General features: G+C 39.4%; 1 protein-coding gene across 4 annotated transcripts in view; it reads left to right on the top strand.

The window, feature by feature from the left end:
- Positions 1 to 19,415, top strand: part of LOC115574780 (thyroid hormone receptor alpha) — a 107,585-nt gene that overhangs the window by 18,887 nt on the left and 69,283 nt on the right. The window lies entirely within an intron of this gene.

Genomic DNA, 19,415 nt, shown 5'->3' on the forward strand with positions numbered 1-19,415 from the left:
TTAGCTATGTAATTTAGCGCAAAAAAAGTAACTTCGTCAGTTTCCAGGATGTTTGGTGGGTCAGTATCTCAATCACTACACATTATAGCAGCATCCATATGATTATAAACTGTCCGCGGGTTTAGATTAACAGGGGAACACCTGGGAAACACCAACGTCATCAACATGACGTGTCCCGTCACGCCTCTTTAGGAGCCGCAGTGCCGGCTTTCTGTGTGAATTACACAGCGGAACGGCGGAGATGCTTCGCTCTGTGTGAATCACCATCGGCGGAGAATTGGTGAACCACCGCTCCGGAGATAATGCAGATACGCTGTGTAAAAAGGGCTAGTGACGTCTCTACAATAAGCTGGCGCCCTCTGTTGTTGTGGTCATGTAGCAAACCCCAGACAACTATCAGCATGTGTCAACGGTTAGACCCCGGTTATAAGGTGACCCCACTTTTTCACATTATTTTCATCGAAAAAAACCTTGTCCTGTATTTGGGTCAATACGGTAAATAGATTAAGAAAATAGGGTTAAGTTATGAGATCTTCAGTAATTTGTGAGATCCAATTCGGAGACCTCCTTAAAGATTTAAATGTCATGTGTAGTCTGACCATTCCTAAAGATAAGTATCAAAACCTTGCATTTGAGAAGTTGGTTAGCAGTTAGATAGCATTCCTTCTTAAAAACTACTAAAATTCATCCTTAATTATCAAAAAAGTTTCTGATACATTTCAACAGCCGTCAACATGATTAATATTCTTACCATTGCAGCTCTACACCAATCCCTACTTTGAGAGCTTAAACTCAAATAGACAGCTTAATTCATAAGGAATAAAAGTGCAGTCTTCAGTGTAGTAAAAACTCAATAACTTCTGCTTTGTAAATATATTTTTCAGAAAATATTCTTTCCCTCATAGAGTTTTCTTTCCACTCCAGCACAGTTGTTGGAAAGTACGTGTGTCACCTACCTCAGTTGTCCCAGGGTTGTTGGGTTTCTGAGTTTCAGAACTTTGTGGTAAGAAAAAGTTGTATCCATGCACTTAGTTGGAACACTTAGATACATGCCTCTATAAGCCAGTGGGTGTTCAACCATTTCAGAACTGCTAAACATTTACTGTAGGATGCAAACTGTCCCCTCAGCTTAAATTATAGAGTCCTTTGAATGTTGTATAAATAATTTTGGTTGCAAGCCCGACACGAACATGAGTACACGGCAGACCCAAAGGCAAAAAATGCATTAACCTACATAAAAGCTGAGATATGTCATCATGAGCCTCTTAGACTTTTCTTTAGTTTTTCAAATATGTGAAGGCAGGCTATAGCTCACTCTGAGCACGAGCAGCCGTCTTGTTCTGAAAAACCATTAAAGGGTTAGGTGATTTATTTTACAGCTGTTAGAAATAAGTAGTTACTCTTCACTGGCCGCACTAATTGCCTGGATGTCGAACAATTTGTCCATGTCCAGACATTTTGCTGACCTTTTTCACAGTAAGGTTAGTCACACTGTGCTACAGAAAAGCTCGCTAGTCACTCCAAAGTGTGGAGCAGGGTAAGTATGATGATGGAACTGAAGGCATATTCTTGGTTGTGATCCGTGCTACCGTGACCCCACAAGTGATTACCAGCAGCTGCCTCTAATGGGCTGCTAATGGACACACTTCATGTTTAACCCAGTACCTAGTCTGACTTACACCCTTACCTCTCCCTTTCCTCTGTTGTACTTTCTTTAGATTCATATCATTAAGTCTGAAGGAATCCAGATTGTTGTTGCATATTGGATGCATCTACAGTACTGTTAGAGAGCATCAGGCTGTTGGTGCAAACTCCTAGTCCATCCCAAAATCCACAAACCTGATCTTGAGCTCTTAAGTGCATATCTAATCACCATAATAGTGTGCAAGTGTGTCCCACCTCTGAAAAAAAAAAAAGCCATGTTTCTGTGTGCTCAAAAGTCCATATGGATGCAGTCTTAACAGGCGTATAGGCTGTGATATCAGTTGGCAGATCTTATCTCTCCAGACCCAGGAGTAGGAAGTGAATGACCTCACATATGCCATTCTTTCATCCAAAGTGCACCCTAGTTCGAGAAGAACATAAAGAAACACTCCTTGGGCCTGCATCAATAGAAAACTATTTGTTCACTGAAATACCATCAACAGAACACAAATGTTCTACTTTTGGATGAAACTGAGATCTTGGAAGATTACCCTCATAATCCTATTCACAGGGAACTCCAAAAAGAACATCAGCATACTGAGTCAAATCTGAGAAGAATTAGTTTCCGCTTTTTTTTGCCAGAAGGATTTTGGGGGAGTCAGTTACATGAGCTCTCACATTCAACAAAATAATCCCTGTTATTTTCTTAGGAATCATAAAAAGAGATCCAGTGGGAGAATTTGTACAAGGAGTTCGATTTATTTTCAGTCCTGTTCACATGCCAGTTCAGACCCACAGATGAAAGCTTATGGGCCCAGGGGTGACATCTTCATTTGCAATGCAGTGTTACCGACGAGCAATATGATTCATGTTCATCCCCAGCTGTGTAGAATATCCTGTGTTAACACAGAGAGACATCGCAGCAGTACTCTCCCAGCATGCCTCAGATGAGGGTTGTCCAAAGTTCTCACACAAGGAGTTTGAAGCATTTTGATCAGTACACTTGGTCAGAAAAGTTAGTCTTTTGATAACCAAATTCAATGGATACAGACTTAAGAAATGGTATACACAATTCAGAATTCATGTATACACAATTTCTTTAAATAATGCAAGAAACAAAACAAAACATTTTTACATAGCATTTTTCCAAATTTTCTTTGTTTGAGGTATAACTGGAGCTCTTTTTTTGTCATCTTACAGCGACCTCCTCTAATGTATTGGCTAAATAGCACTGACTGGAGAATCAGTGCTACCAATTGTTACCAAAAAACACAGGCTTTGTTGAGCAGGCAGGTAAGCTGCCATAGCATCTTTCCATATACATCTACCTAGTGTGGCTCAATTCAATTTGACGTGAAAGGGATTTGCATTTCCACTACAACAGGGGCACCTGCTTGAAAGCTTGTTTTTAACTAATGAAGTGCCTGAGTAATGGCATATATAATACTCAGGCACGTCATTATTATTATGAAAGAATCGCTACCAATTAAGTGCTGGATGACAAACATGGTTATCTTCGTATAGATTCTTAGTATAGATTCGTATAGATTCTTAGCCAAGGTTCTATGTTATTTTGTCATTTAAAAGCTTTTGTTATGAAGCAGCAAAACCAGGAAATGCTGTGTTTTCACTAGCAGTAACAAGATCAAACAGCCGAAAGTGAACGTGATGAAACGGTAAAAAACAGGTGACATCTCAAACAGGGACACTGGAGAGAAACTTGAAACCAAAGAGATTCCCTGAGAAACTACAAAATGATTAAAAGGTGAACACACAGAGACACTTCGTTGGTTTTCCAGTATCAAACTGCACTGTTATTGCTCATTGTCAGACATGCGTGTGATGCAATTGTTGGGCTTTGGAGGCGCACAACACACTCGTCTCCTTTAAGAAATACAATGGTACTACAGTAAATAGTACTGTAATACTGGCTTTGACAATTATCTTGGCAGACATTCAGCATTTTTCTGATTACTGATAAAAAAATTGCTCTGATGCAAGCATCCTCTCTCAATCTGTAGTCACCACTCTGTGGTAAACAGTCAATTTGCCGCCCACAGCACTATGATTGATTACACCTCACAAAGTAATGGCCATTCAACACTTAAATATCAGGATCTACAAAGTAACAAATTACTGAATTTATCAAATAAATGTAGTGGAGTGGAAGTGTTAAGTAGCAGAAAATGGAAGTGTGAGTGACTTGTAGTTAGTTACATTCCATCATTGGTTATTCTCCACCTTGACCCTACAATTTAACCCTATGGTTGTTGTTGTAAGACGATCTGAGACGGAATTTGTTATTCCACCAATTCCTTGTTTTTTTGCACTCACTAAATCTGTATGTTCAGAATCAGAATCAGTAATCCTTTAATGTCCCACAAACGGGAAAATTTGTGTGCCACAGCAGCCAAAGGACAGAGTATTTAAAAAAAAAAAAAACAATAACAATATGAAAAAAATAAACAATATAATTTAAAAAGGTATGAAATAGAATAAAACAAACTTGTATATACATATAGAGATATAGACATAATATTGTACAAAATTGTACAAAATACAAAATTGGTATTTGTCTTTGTTTGCACCATCTTACCTTAGCCATCTGTCTTTTAAAAAAGCCTTTTTTTAAATGTAGCTCACTGACCATATCAAAGCACAGTGAGATGTCATGTGTCCCCACTCTGTGAGATAAACAAACGTGTCTCTCTTGAGGGTGGACATCTTTATGTGTATCGGTATCTTTGCGTACTGGTTTGTTTATCTGTGAATTCCATTCTTTGTTTTTGCTCATCGTGCTCATCATGTTAGAATTCGCTCCTCTCTGATGAGGGATGATTGGGGCCCTAAATGCTTTGACAGGACAACAAACACTCCAGCTCATTTCCAAAACAACGCTCAGTGGCATGAAGCATTAATGAAGCAGCTCAAAGCATCCAGCATCGTTGAGCAATATCTGGTCATCCGTTGATGTTTTTCCAGTCCAGTGCTGCTGGGAAGGTTTGGAAAATCTAGTTTGAGGCCCAGATAATGCGGGTGGACTGTGGTGAGACAAGGGAGCCCCTGTTCCCATCCGAGCACCCACCAAACCACCACCATTATTGTCCTCATTCTTTTATCTATTTATCCCCCCATTTTGTTGATGGTGCGTGATTGATTTGAAATCAAGACTCCAGCTGACAGCTGACCGTGGGATGAACCCATCATCACGTTGGGGTCAATTGTGACATTGCCTTGGTGCTGCGATATATGTGTGCTGACCCAATTTGAGTCCTCTGAGGTTGTTTTTTTATTTTTTCAGTTAGATGAAGCAGCAGTGACATGCTGGTGTATTGTTTTATGGTAACTCGTGTTTGGTTGTAAAGTCCTTAGCTGGTCCTCAGTTTTATGTTTTAGTATCAGCACTATTCCAGTCTTTTTTATTTATAGTAGTAATCCTTTGCACAAAGGATGAAGGAGAATTTCATTGCACTCTTTCAAAACATTGTAATGGATTGCATATCTAGATACATTTTTCAACAAGGTTTTAAATGATTTATTGTTTTTTGAATTGTATTATTATTTCATTGTCATTATTCTCTATAAATTAACCTTAGTGCATTAGTGCATCTAGTGTGTAACAGTGGAGCTTCAATTTCCTTGAGGGAACCTCCCAAAAGGATGAATAAAACAGTCTAAGTCTTTAGTTTAAGCTAGAAAATAGTTCAATATTGTAAGTTGGCCACTGTCCTCCCAGGGTTCGGCCTTTTATTAATTCAGTTATAGTCTTTTCCAGAAACGCCCTAGTCACTTTCACAAAGTTACACATTCACATCTGTAAAGTGCCTAGTACAACCTCAGTCTGATCTGTCGGACACTGAGCAGCTCCACTGGAGTGGTTGTGGTTATTGTAGTGTTGGAAATGAGGAAGCTGCCTTTCACTCTTCTCACCTGCACTGTAATTCATCTAGAGAACAACATACCAGTGTAGCTAACAAATATTTAATTGATGGTACTTTTTTATTTCCTGGTCATTTTATTTTGTCAATTCTCTGAAAATCTGTTTAAAATTTGTACTAAATTGTCATCTTACAAAAATACTGGGTAATACTCAAACCGCTTCTCTTTTTTCATGTTCCGTGAAAAGCCTTGGGTGTGCGTGTAAAGCATCCATATGTTTGACAAATATTCTTCTCTCATGTACCACATTGCATGGTAAACCATAGATAAAAGTAACCTGACATTCAAATTCTAATACACACACAGCCCACATGTCTTCACACATGAGTGCATGAGTTGGACTGTAAAATGTCAGTACAGTAATATAGGGCATTTGCCTATCTTCATTTAATTTGTTGTGGTTTGTTAGAATTAATCGTTTTCTTTGAAATGTATTATGTAGGTGTTTTGCCGAAGGAAGAATTTAGCCCCGTGAGTTGGTTGAAAACAATGTCTCCACTGAATTTGGTAATGTTTCCAACAGACTCATTTCAAAGCAGGAACTATGAAGGTAGTGTTTAATATTAGCTTGATGGCTACATACATGAGATCATGCTAAACGACTTATGCTAAAGATAGTCACAGAAATATACGATCCATGTATGGAAATAACGAAACAGTGTTGCACTTGTGTCGCAGTGTGGATCCAGTCCTTGAGGAATAATTAAAGTAAAGACTTTTATTCAGTTTTACAACAATCTCTCAAAAAAGATGTCGCAACATGGTGTCACTGTTAAGGTTGTGAAAAAAAAAGAACGGATCAGTATTAGAACTAACCAATGTGTTTCCCAAATATTGGGTAACTTCACTGGGGTTGTAAACAGTCAAAAGGATTAGGACGTCTGCTCCTCTACGCATTCTATCCCTAAAGTCTATAAACAGGTCTAGGACTAGCTTAAGCACAGTGCATATGCTTTGTGTAAATGCCGCTGTGATTAAACAATATTATGTAGGTAACAGTATGTAACAATACATGTCTACAACAAACAAAACTCACCATAACAACGTTATATCCTGAAAATGTATGTCTTGAAGTAAACATGCATACTTAAGGTTTTTGCTGTCAAAATTTGCTGTCAAAGTTTTCAGAAGCACTGCACACAACTCAGTACAATAGCAGTGCGCCAAGCCAACGTAACTTGAACCAGAGAGAATAACACCTGGCTATAACATGCTGCAAGGTAAACCTCTGTGGAAATGGGCAGACATGGCTCATGATCAAAAGTCAGCGAGTTGATAACTTTGCTAACACAGCCAAACAGCGACCAAGACATATAACTCAGCAAGTCAGCTAATATGAATTACTATTCAACAAGAACATACATTTTTATTATCCTTTATTTAACCAGGTTAAAAAACTCATTGAGATTTAAAACCTCTTTTCCAAGAGTGACCTGGCCAAGACTGCACACAAGAACAAGTATGGCTCGGTGTTGTGTTGTGCAGACGTTAATGCAGCAGCTATAGGTTGCTTTCAGGAATCTCTGTGAATCACAGAGAGTTGAGGCAAAGCAGCCTGAGCCCATCAGAGGGAAATACAAAAAATATTTTCTCATGAAATATGATCTTGTTTCAGCCTTGTTAGCAGGACAAACTGCGTTGTGTATGGCGCATAACCACACTGTTTAATTCATTTGTTAAAATTTTCATCTAATGTTTTTGTTTTTATGAAAGGTGTATAAAGGGGCACAGTCCTCAAAACATGTTAAAAATTGAGTAGTGGTCTCACTAAAGTCCTCTGCAGTTGGTTCAACATGTGAAGAAATCCACAGATTTGTATTTGCTATGCTTTTATTACAGGATTTCCATGGGGTCTTAAAAAGTCTCAAAATAAATTTTAGGCCTTAAAAAGTCTTAAATACGTCCATATTTTGCATATAGGTCTTAAATATAGGTATTAAATTACATTTAGTTAAGTCTTAAATATGTGTGTTCATTTACTGCTTTCATCGTGGCCTTTTATTGGTTTTTGTTTTTTGTTTAGGGGAAATGTGTTGGTGTGATTCAGTTAGTTCCATGTGTTGTACTTCTTTCTGAAGTATCCAGGAACATAAGTGGCATTTTGCCAACAGCCCGATTCCAGAAAGACTTTGACTGAAGAATCTGCTACAGCTATGGGAAAGTGTTGGCTTGAACAACCAGAATTCAGTTGGTTAAAAGCCATACCCTAATAATGAATTTGAAGCGCAGTGTACACTCTGCAAGAGGACCCTCAAATTGGGCACATTTGGTGTGAAAGTGCTGGTGTCACACACAAAATCGGAAAAACACCAGTTGGCTTCTAAAAGTCTCCAGCGAATTCACACTATCACACACTTCTGTACACCTTTATCACCAGTTCCCGGTCTTAGTTCATCCAGTTCTGCTCAACCCGAACTCTGTGCTGCCTCTGCTGTCTCGAAGCCAAGCAACATTCAAACCATTTTTGTTTCAACTCTGACGTTAAAAGTGGATGTGCTTTGGATTTTGAGCTAGATAAAGACTAAACTCTTAATCACCTGTTAAACTAATTAAAACTAAACTGAAATAAAAACAAACTGAAAAACTAAATTCAAATAAAAACTAATGAAAATTATAAAACTATAATAACACCCACTCACTCACTCACTCACTCACTCACTCACTTACTCCATTCTTGTTTGAGTTGCTCTGTAAATGGCAAAATTTTTGTTATTTTTTAAAGTAATTCTGGGAATTTTATTTTCCTTACTTTTTCGCACTTTGTGTAGGTCTTAAATTTAGTTCAAATGGTCTTAAAAAGGTCTTTTAAAGTCTTAAATTTGACTTGTTCAAACCTGCAGAAACCCTGTTATTAGACAATCACAGTTTGTAGGTTTACTGAACGGTCAATTGACTTAATATAGTTTAACCACTTAATGAACGCCCCCATTTTAAGGTTCTTTTTCCAAAATGACATACCGAAATTAAAAGCATGACAGCTCCCACATAGTTTGAGACTCAGGGATGTGCTTGGTAAGGTACCATTGGAAAGATAACACCCTCAAGTTTTTTCTAGAAGTATAAGTGTGATTCTATGACATACTGACACAGATTTACAGAGGTTGGAACACAGGTTTTGGTTTCCGTCCAAAAACAAGGGTGTTCCTATGTTGGAATGGTGTTCCTTAAGGGGTTAAATAGTTTTTAACAGTCGTGATCCTATTTTTTTGTGCTGCTTAAATAGCATGACCCTCTTGCAACTATGCAAAACAGGACCATAGTTGTGTCGGTTTGTATTGTCATGATGTCTTTGCTGGACGCCTGATGTTTTATCCTGTCACTGTTGCAGGGATAGCTGCAAAGCTGGCTGGAATGGAGGACAACACACTGTGTATTTAGTTGAATAGCAGGGTTAATAAGTGCCTGCCCAGAAGACTTGGGTATAAACTTGCTAAGTAGGTCATTGGCCTCTCGGAAAGACAGAAACCTTGCGTGTGATCTGTTGCTAAATAGGATTGTTTCAGAGAGTAGGGAGTTGAAAGTAAGTGGACTAAAGAGGAGGCAAAGAAGTGGTCATGTGACCAGAGCGGTTTGATCTCACCACAGCAGCTGGGAAAATCTGAGTGGAGAAAGGGAATGCTTTCCGTCCGACTTGGCAGCTGTTGAACTGATATTTACATAGACATTCTAGATATGCATTCCCTGATGTCCAACAGCTTCCCAGGCACATTAAGATGTAAATGTTTTAACAGTAGACACAATGCAAAGTGGGAGGGATTAATCTGAGGTGCCATGCTGCTGAATGGGCCCCTGCTAAAGATTTCATTGAGGGATTTGTCTGCGACAGCCAGCAGATCAGGATATTGCACTGACTTAATGATAGCGGTGCAGTCTGTACCATCACTGCAGTGTTAGAGTACATTTTAATGAATAGGTAATGAGACTAATGACAGCGAATGTTCCTGTTTGCCTTTGGCTTACATCTTCAGAATTATAATAGGAAGTGCTAATGTCATGTCCAATATGATCTCCATTTTTATTGTAATTTGGTTTTATGGCAACAGACATTCTGTTTTAGAACTCTAACTAAATCCAAACCATTACACTGATGTTTTTATGGCAATTTTAGTTCTACTTGGGATGAATACAAATCAAAAGATTTGCTTCCTCCATTATGGCCTGTCCATTGTGAGAAAAATGTCTCCTATGCCCCCCAATGTACATCCCTGAGTTGACTCCTTGTCTCAGCACAATGTCCATAATTTAGCTTTTAATCTCAGAGGCTTGAAAGGAAGTCAGCTGGCCAGCTATAAAGACGAAGCTAAGCGAAGACAACGCAAATAACAAGCCAGATTGAAGTAGACACACTAACAGTGGCCCGCAGAAATGAAACGCTGCTACCACCAGTCCTGGGTTTGACTAACTGGGCAGGTTTAAAGAAAATAATAAATGGGGCAAGGACACGTCACGTTGCACGTAGCAGCAACAAAATACTTTTCATTTTCTCTCACACGTTACAGATGCAAACAACTACATCCTTAGAGTGAGACTCAGAGAGGATACGCTACTTTTTTCTTGACAATGATACAGAGCATTCAAAACAATCACTGCTACACTATACCAGATACATTACTTAACGGCATTTACCTTCATTGGATGTGATTGACTTAGATCGCTTTATCTCAAGATGTTCAGTAAGATTTTATCCAAAAAGTAGAAATGAGAAATTATTCAAAGACATCTTTGTGTTAAAGAAAGAGTAACTAGAGATGGTGACTTTCTTCATGTCTGAGGATTGTTCAAAAATATTCTCTTTTTGTCTCCACCTTTCTTTTTTTTATATATATATATATTTACCATAAAACTTTGTTCATGTTACTCCCTGCTGCTGTCCTTTTCACCACTCCTCATCATTTCTGCTTAACCACATCCCTTCTGCCTCAGAAAGCTGTATAGGATTTGTGTGTGCGTAGGTTGATGTATGAAAGTGTGTGTGTGTGTGTGTGTGTGTGTGTGTGTGTGTGTGGCACAAATGGAAGAGTTGTTCAGCATCCAAGTGCTTGAAAATCAGAGTGGTACTGTTTTTTTCTCCCTTTTTGGCAGATTGCACAGGGATCAGTTTTCATGACTTTCGCATGGTTGCTATGCAACCATAGGAAGACGATTGCAGGTTATTCATGTACTTCGCTTTTCACACCTCCACTCTCTTCCTCCTCATCCTTCCCTCTCCCTCTTCTTATTTGTTCCTTCTCAACTTCCTCATGTTCCATTCCTGCCTCACATCCCTCTCCATCGTTTTTTTTCTTTTTTTCTTTTTTTCTCTAAATGATCTGTTCCTGCTCTGCCTCTCCTCCCCTGTCATCTGTCTCCCATGCTGCTGCCTCCTCCCTGCCCTCCTCTTCTGTCCTGGTCTTGGCTCAGCCGCTGGCAAAGCTTACGGCATCCAAGGTCACCCATACTGCGCTGTTGATGTGTCAAGTGGGCTGGTGTGTGTGTGTGCGTTTGTGTGTGTCCCCACCCCTACACAGATAATGTGTTCATATGGACCCATGGACGTGGATAAAAGCTCCTCTGTGTTGTTTTTCTGCAGATGAATGTGATGATTTGTTTCATGCACATTTCCAACACAGCAGTGCTTGTGCGTTTATGCGGCTGTCCTTATAGAGTGCCTGCCTCTGTGTCCTCGTGTGGCCTGCTTGTGTAACCATCCCTTGATGTCGTGTAGGCGGTGATATACGAGGCGATATAAGAAGCGGAATAATATAGTTTTAAGCTGCACAAGATACCCATGATATTGTCAGCTGCAGTAGAAAGTAACATGTTCAAGCAAGTCAATCATACGTATGTGTACATATTGGCATATTAGAAAGACTCCACCTCATTTAGTCAACCGAACTGACGCAGCTGTTTCATCATCTGCCTGTCTACCTTTTGTTTATTTTCATGATTTGTTAGAGTTGTAGCGTCAGTGTTTGGTGCTGCAATTAACCCAGCATAAAGGGATTTATTTAATTATTTTGAGGGCTTCAACTTTGCACAAAGCGAAAACATTTATAGCCATTATCAGAGTTTTTTGGCATTTTTTAGTACTCAGATATGGAAAAGACAGTTCTGTATAATTGGCTGCTGGCTGAGGTGGACGTGCCTGCTTCATGAATAAAGTCTGCTGTTGTGAATCAGTCCAAGCATGAAAACAAAGGGAGAAAAGCCACAGGTACAAAACCCAGTCAAGCTTAATGAAATAATAATTGATTTCCAATTAAGCTGCAAACTTCTGTCTCAAAGCAAACCACACACATCCTCCTAATCACTGGGCACAAGTAACACTGGGTAAGATGTCCAGTGACATCGACTTTTTCCAGTTTTCGGTTCTCACTGCTGAGCCTTACTCAGCTTCTTCAATTCAGTTCCCTCATGCCATCAAGCCTCAGTTAGCTCACACTGTGAATAATGAATCTTGCTTCTTAACACAAGCTCATATCAGAGTCCCAAATGGAATGAGTGGAACTGAATGAGCCTCAGACCTCACAGCGGGAGGCAAACTCCACACGTAACAGGGTTGACATGAATGGAATATCAATGCATATATAAAAGAGCGTTGAATGTTAAATAGAAAATTATGATTCAACATCTCTAAGGACTTTGGCTTTTTTTTTTTTCATTATTTCTCAAGGTCTTTTTTTTTATTCAAGATCGACTTTACTGTAAGCATGTGACTTGCTGCTGTCCAAAAGACAGTAATGACCCCTACACCTTTCATATCACATCTTTTTCTATACAGCAACTGGTGACATTATCCTGAAAAGTATGCAATTATAAATTTCGTCTATCTCGTTGGTGATCTGCGAGGCATCAGTCGTGCATGTAAAACCAGAAAATAATTCTACTTTGCTGCAGTCAAACCGCAGGTGCATTTTTTCCCGCAGTGGTTCACACTGAGAGAGATGATCAAAAGAAGCCAGATGTGTTCAGCTGGCTTTAATGAGCAGTAGAGAAACGATACAGAGTGCAGATGCATGAAGAAGATCCCATGAAAAAGGTTGTTTTACTCACCATCAATAAAAAACAGCCTTAATCGCCCACTTTATTTGAGTTCCATTATCCATCCAGGATGTAAGTGTTTTTACAGGAAGCAAAGAGACTTCCACTTCCTATCTTTTAGTGTACTGCTTCATTATGTTGGTTTGGAAATGTGTTAAGTTCTGCATTTTAACACCCATTTTACTGGAGAACCAAGTTCATCTGGTTTATCATCGCCAGCATTGTATAATACTTCCATCATTTTCTATTTCCTATTATATTCTAGGTCTTAAAAGAGGTCTTAAAAGTAAAAAAATAATAATAATTAAAAAAAACAGACAGACAGACAGACGTATATATATGTATGTATATATGTATGTAAATGTTCACTTTAGCTGCTATGCTAAAAGTGTAAGTAATGTTGGTGAGGTTGTGAATAATGTCTGGATCTCAGGGGTTCTACCTCAGTTGTTTAGGAGAATGCTGTGAAGCAGAAAGAAATGATCTTTTGCCATGAAACTTCAACCGACTTTCAATTTACATCGGGGTGAGTAGATAACGACTGTATTATCATTATAGGCTAAACTTATCATGTAAAACCATGGACTTACAATGAGAACTGGATACAGTGTCGGAGGCAAAGCCCAGTTCTCTCTCTATGAAAGGTGCTCAGTAGCACACAAAGCCAAAAAGTTTCAAATTTCAGGGTCTAAAATTACCTGGAACCTCCACATTGTGGGTCCTATACAGCAAGTGCATCAAAATGTGTCATTCTGCGGGTGTTGTGACGTTCAAAAAGATGCTTCTTTCACAATAAAAGCTTATAGAAAAAAGCCCCATTTCATCTGTTGACATTATAATTACTCACTTCTGCCATTTTGTTAAATTGACTTCAAAGCCTTGCACTTGCCTTGAGGGCTTGGTTAGAACTAGTTAACTAACTAACTCTCAGGCCCTTGTGGAACACATTTTGCAGATTGTAACTTTGTTGTCTTCCTCTGAAACTGAAAACTAACATCCACACTTGTGACACCGTGTTTGGCTCTCTAGTCTTCACCGTGCGACTCTATGCAGGTGCGACAGTCTCGCGTGTTTGGTGGATTGTGAACCAAGTTTAAAGGTGCATACTACCACCTCCTCTACTGGAGCGTGTAGATGCTGTACTTGCTGAGTCAGAGTTATGCTAAATGTTATTTTGATAAGACAACTTTATCAAGAACATGGAGTTTACTTTCATGTTCAGTGTTTCCTCTACATTCATTTAGGAGTGGCGGCTCGCCACTCCTAAATCCTAGCCGCCACTCCTTCAAATTTCTTTTTTTTTCTTTTTAAATTGTCGCAAAAACACCACCGCCGCATCATATCTCCACCTTCACAGCAGAGTCCTGCACTGGGTCGGGTGTCGTGAGTGCTGAGGTAAACTAGATAACTATCTTGCTCAGTATCTACTCTTTGGAGTAGATCCCCCCCTCCCAAGAACTTATTGGTGCCATCGACGTTAATTACTCGCGAGAGCGCGGCCTTGAAAGTGACATCACGTCAAGCACCCAGGCACCAGGTCGGAGAGTCAGAGGAGTATCATCTTGAAAATAGGGCAACGACTCACCGGAGAAAAGGTAGACTTATTAGCTTAAGAAAACTTATAATAGATCTTATAAGTTCAATAGACATTCGCAAAATATTGATAGCCAGCTAAGGTTACGCAACATATCGGTAGCTTAATTAATTGGGCCCGGTGCCAACTCAACTCAGTGTCACTAACGTGAGTAAACTAATTGATAGAATCATGCGAATATATACACACCATGATGTAACTGCTGACTGCATTTTCAGATGAGCTTGTTCAAATATTTCTCAAAGAAGAGAAAGACACCTGATGAAGATGACGCTAGTCAGGTATCATTAGCCTTTTACTGACTCAAATGATGATGGTTAGGTAAAAAATTGTGTTCACACTTGTAATCAGATGTGATGTGAGTGTAAATTATCTAACGTTAAAGTTTTATGTAATTGTATAAGACAAGTAACATTAGACAGGGAGGAGCAGTGGAACAAAGTGAAGGAGAGCAGAGTTCAGCAGGGGGAGAGCCGAGTGAGGGAGCAGGAGAGCAAAGTGATGGTGCAGGAGAGAGAGATGAGAGTAGAGGAGAAAAACCTAAAGGGAAGCCCAGACTATCAGGCTGGGACCCTAAATTAGATTAAATTTAAATTACATTTTTTTTTAAATTTATTTTATTGTTGTATTTTTTGTTATTATTTTTTATTTTTACATTCAGTCTTTAAAAAGCCATTTTCCATGCCAGCCATTCAATAAAAAGGGGATTATGCTGGGCATAAAAGTAAAATCTGCAGTCAAGTGTCATTTGTTTACGCCGCCACGGCTCCCTGGAGAGCCTGCCCCCGCTGCTGAAAAAAATCATAGAGGAAACACTGCAGTTTGTATTGTGCACATGAAAAATGTTAAGTTTATCATTAATAGTGATTTTATGTGTGTTTTTTCTTGAAAACTAATGTGGCTTAATGGGCATAACTATTGCTCAACACTGAGATTATAGTATACAGTATGATATCCATAAGAATAATCGGTAGCATATTTTCCTCGATTTCATTGCAGTTTCCTCGCCAACTCTTATTGCGTGATATGTTATTGATATCCTTTAGATAAAGGGGAAGAGATCAGTTTGCAGATTGGATGTTACATTAAGAAATGCTCCGCTCAGGCTCGAACAGTGTCAGAGAAATATTCATTACACATCACTATCGGGAACACAACACCTAAGCCAATGTGAAAACAAAGCTGGGATGTTATCAGCCTTTGTAACGGGTTACTGCCATCAAACTATGGGATCTTCTGTACTGTTAAACAGGCTTCACCAGCATGATAGGATCACATGCTTTGTCTCATTCTTTGAAATAGTTTCACACATCCATAATAACTTGGAGCCAATATGCTGCTCCGTCACTGCAGCACTCTACATTGCCACACAGTGGCTAACAAGAATGTGATCCTAATTTTACAGCCCAACTGCTTTCCAAATTAAAAAATGCACGGATGCAAAGTGGATCTTCATGCCTGATGAAAACATTTTCAATTAATTAATTTCAACATATTCATTTCTTATCTTCTTTGAGCTTTCTTATGGCAAACAAAGCTGCTGAGAACAGATAATTTAGCATGGTGGGTTTGGTGCAGAGTAACATTGCACTGCTAAGGACGAGAGAAGGTCTCACACACACACACACACGCACACCCACTCTTGGCTGAGTACCCACTGTTGTTACTGCAGAGTGTGCGTAGGCGGGTTGTGGGGGTTTTCTAGGCTCAGCTCTCCATCCACATCCAAAATCGAAGGAGAAAAGAGTCAGGAAAAAAAGAGTCCTAGATACACTGCACTGTATGACCTCACCCCTACCTGCTGCCAAATATTGAGCCAGAGCTTCAGCCAAGAGACTGTGCTCACTACAAACAAACACACACATATGCATACACGCTGTTCCAGGTCAGTGTGCCAGTGTCTTGGTATTAAAAAACAAGTCAGCAGGTTGAGAGGCAATGAAACATCAGTGTGATATTCTATTGATGCCTGGAGGGTAACTTCCCTTTTTGGTTTCCTGCCAGGTCACTGCGGTCAAAGGTCACAGTCAGATACAGAACAACGACCGGCAGTCAGCCGACTCACTTGCCAACCAGCCCTATAACCCTTCTATTGGAATCCAGAAATCTTTATTATGCAGTAACAATGTGCAAAATGTGCTTAATATAGAAAATGTTACAGTAAAATATATTTAGTCCATGAATAAAATATTATAATCATTATAATTATAATCATGATAATGTTTAAGCGATCTTCCTTCAGAATTGTTAGTGAGTCTTGACCGAAGCACTTACTGACAGGCATTGCCATACATAGAGCAAAGCCACCTGCATGGTTAAAAACCGATTTGCAAATGACATTACTCTGATATAGGATTATTAACACCATGGCTACCCATGTTACTGTGCAACCTCATTGTTGCATTGCAGAAAAATACTTATTTAAATCAATGTATTGCTGGCTTTACTCTTTTCATGAAATCTTTTAAGATTTGAAAAAGTGTTGAGGACTTTCAGCCTTAAATTTGATCGTCTTAGACGGATAGATTACCCCCTCTCCTTCCTTTCTCTCTTTCCAACAGCCAAATGGTTGTTCATTCTGTTGACGGATGGTGTTTTTGTTTTTTTTTCATTTTCACAGCTAATTTGGCAGGCAACCAGGCATAAACTCAAGGTTTCTTTTGCATTCTGACACTGTATATCTGGTGAACGACCGATAGCAGCCTGTACTGTACATCTGTCACTGTAGCTAATGGGGGAGGGAAGTCTTCTTTTCCCTCCTGCTTACAGAATGATGCGTACTGTACGAAGTGGTTCTTTCCTCTCATCCCCGCTCGCTCTCCTGCCGTCTTCCTTCAGAAGATTAATCTTGATGTCTCTTTGATTTGGCGTTTCCTGCTGCAGCTTAATTAGCCCCTTTGCTGAGTTCTCATATGTTTGCCTGGGAGGTTCCGGTGTGTTGGGGAGCAGAGACTAGTAGTGTGGTGCTTTTTGTTGTTGTTCTTGCCACAAATAGACATATAAGGAGGGCAAAGAGGGCAACATGAACTTTGACATACTGTGCAGGCGTTATACAGCTCTTGCCTATGCCTACACACCGGTGGTTGGGGTTTTAAAAAGACATTCATTAATGTCCTTGTGTGTTTGCCTCTGTGGAGGTGGTACAGGCCCCCATGGAATTTGATTGGCCAGCCCGGGTGCCCTCTTGGCAAGAGTCAGAAGGTTCTAGGTAGTTGGCCTTTCAGGATTCGGGATACATTACTAGAAAAGGCCTGTATAAAATGACTTAACATTTTGTGTTGGAGAGTCAACAAAAAAGAGGCACAGAATCAGCACAGTTATTACAGAGACCTCAAATGACCACAAAGATACACAAAGAGACACAACAGGACCACATAAGGACTACAAAGATACAAAAACACAACAGAGACACAAAATGAGACCATAAACTTATTAGGAAACTGTTTACTGTGGTAATAAATCAGGTCAGAAGTGGTGTCACTTTCTCATAAGCTTACATTTGACAATCCTTCCTTTGGGTGGATTTTATGTCTATGTTTTATCATAGTCTATGGGTGTAGGTTATTTGGAGTCACATATGGCAGCTTTAGATTATTATCTATATTTCATATAGAATATTTTGAGCCACCTTTTTTTCCCTTTACATTGAATAAACAATGTAACCTATTCAAAGGTTAAGATACATTTTAAATGTTTCCAACCTCTTTGAATCTGTGACCCAGTCTGCCCCTTCCCCATTCAAAAGTTTCTAAACCTGCTCCAAGCAGGTGGGTGTTAAGTTTGGGCACGTCCCGGTTTAATTACATTTTTGAGTGAGTCTGTGAGTGTAGGACATTGTGCATCTGCCTGTCCAATTCCCTGTCAATGTTTCGACAAGTGGTGCCAACAGTGTTAAGAGTGCTTGAGCCTTGAGACATGCAGACAGAGGGCATTCAGATAAAAGGTAGAGAGTGACACTTAAAAAGTGAAGACAGACCTCGATTCTCATGGTCACTTTGATTGTGACCGCTTAAAGTGCAGTGAAGCCTCCAACTGTCTGTGTGTATGTATGTGTGTGTTTGCGCATGCCTGTAGGCGAGTGTGTGCATGTGTCTTAAGCATGAATCTATCTTGTGTTTGTCTGCAGAGAAAAAGTCACACCACAAAATGTGTGTTCGTGACATAGACCCAAACCAAGAGCAGCTTGCACAGATGGAGGAAGATTAACATGGAATGTGTGTGTGTATGTGTCTGTCTGTACATTTTGTGAATTCAGATGTCGATGCCAACAATAGATTGTTCACTCACTCGCTGCTTTGCATACTGAACAAGTGCTGTAGCTTTTGTTATTGCAGAATGAACTAGTTTGTCCGAGAGCACTATCAGTGCTACAGAGCCATTGTAACATGCAGAAACACACTGTGCAACATTAGACATGTTGCAGCATGTTTTTGACCGCATTTTTTATCAGTATGCGTGTAATTAAAGCCACTTAGGAGTATTTTTGTTGTGGCGACAGTAAGTTCTTTTCAGTAATGCCACATCTAATGTACTGTAATTACAGTGGAAATGCGTCCTTTTGATAGTGGTGTAATTTTGGAAACCAACCAAGCTACACAGGTGGAAAAAAAACAGCACAAACTCACTCAGAATGTTAATAAGAAGGCAGTTTCATTTTCTGCTTTCTAACCACCCAGTCTACACTGGGGAGTGCATCTCCAGTCATTTAAGTTCATTTTACACATATATGTACTTAAATCATTGAGACTATAACATTTTCAAAAAGGAAACCCTACAATACGCCTGAATTTACTGGGAAAATCTTAGCATGGGATGCCCGTCCATCACATCTTTGGGGCTGTTATTTTTCATACCAGAAAAACACTCTGTCCTGTGTTCAGGGATATAGACCAATTTTTTGGTCTCTACCGTTCTGGAAACATCTCAAAAAACAATTTTAACCACCCTAAAGTGAATGTAAACTGTACTGCAACCAACATTCTGTTTCTTTGCTTTGTTTTCATCTATGGTTATTCGTCAACAATAATTAGCATTCAAAGTACTTTTACCTCCAAATTGTACTTAGCTAAAGCCATTTATTTACTAAGGCAAGCACCCTTCTTGACAATACCTACACTTTTGTGGACCCAAAACTTTTTGTTCTGATAAATTGAAACAGGTATGATGAAGTTAGGAAGGAAATAATGTCTGGTTCACACTGGAAGTGAATCCAGAAGTG

Source organism: Sparus aurata, chromosome 23 (assembly GCF_900880675.1).
Source record: "Sparus aurata chromosome 23, fSpaAur1.1, whole genome shotgun sequence".
In the NCBI taxonomy this organism is placed as follows: domain Eukaryota; kingdom Metazoa; phylum Chordata; class Actinopteri; order Spariformes; family Sparidae; genus Sparus; species Sparus aurata.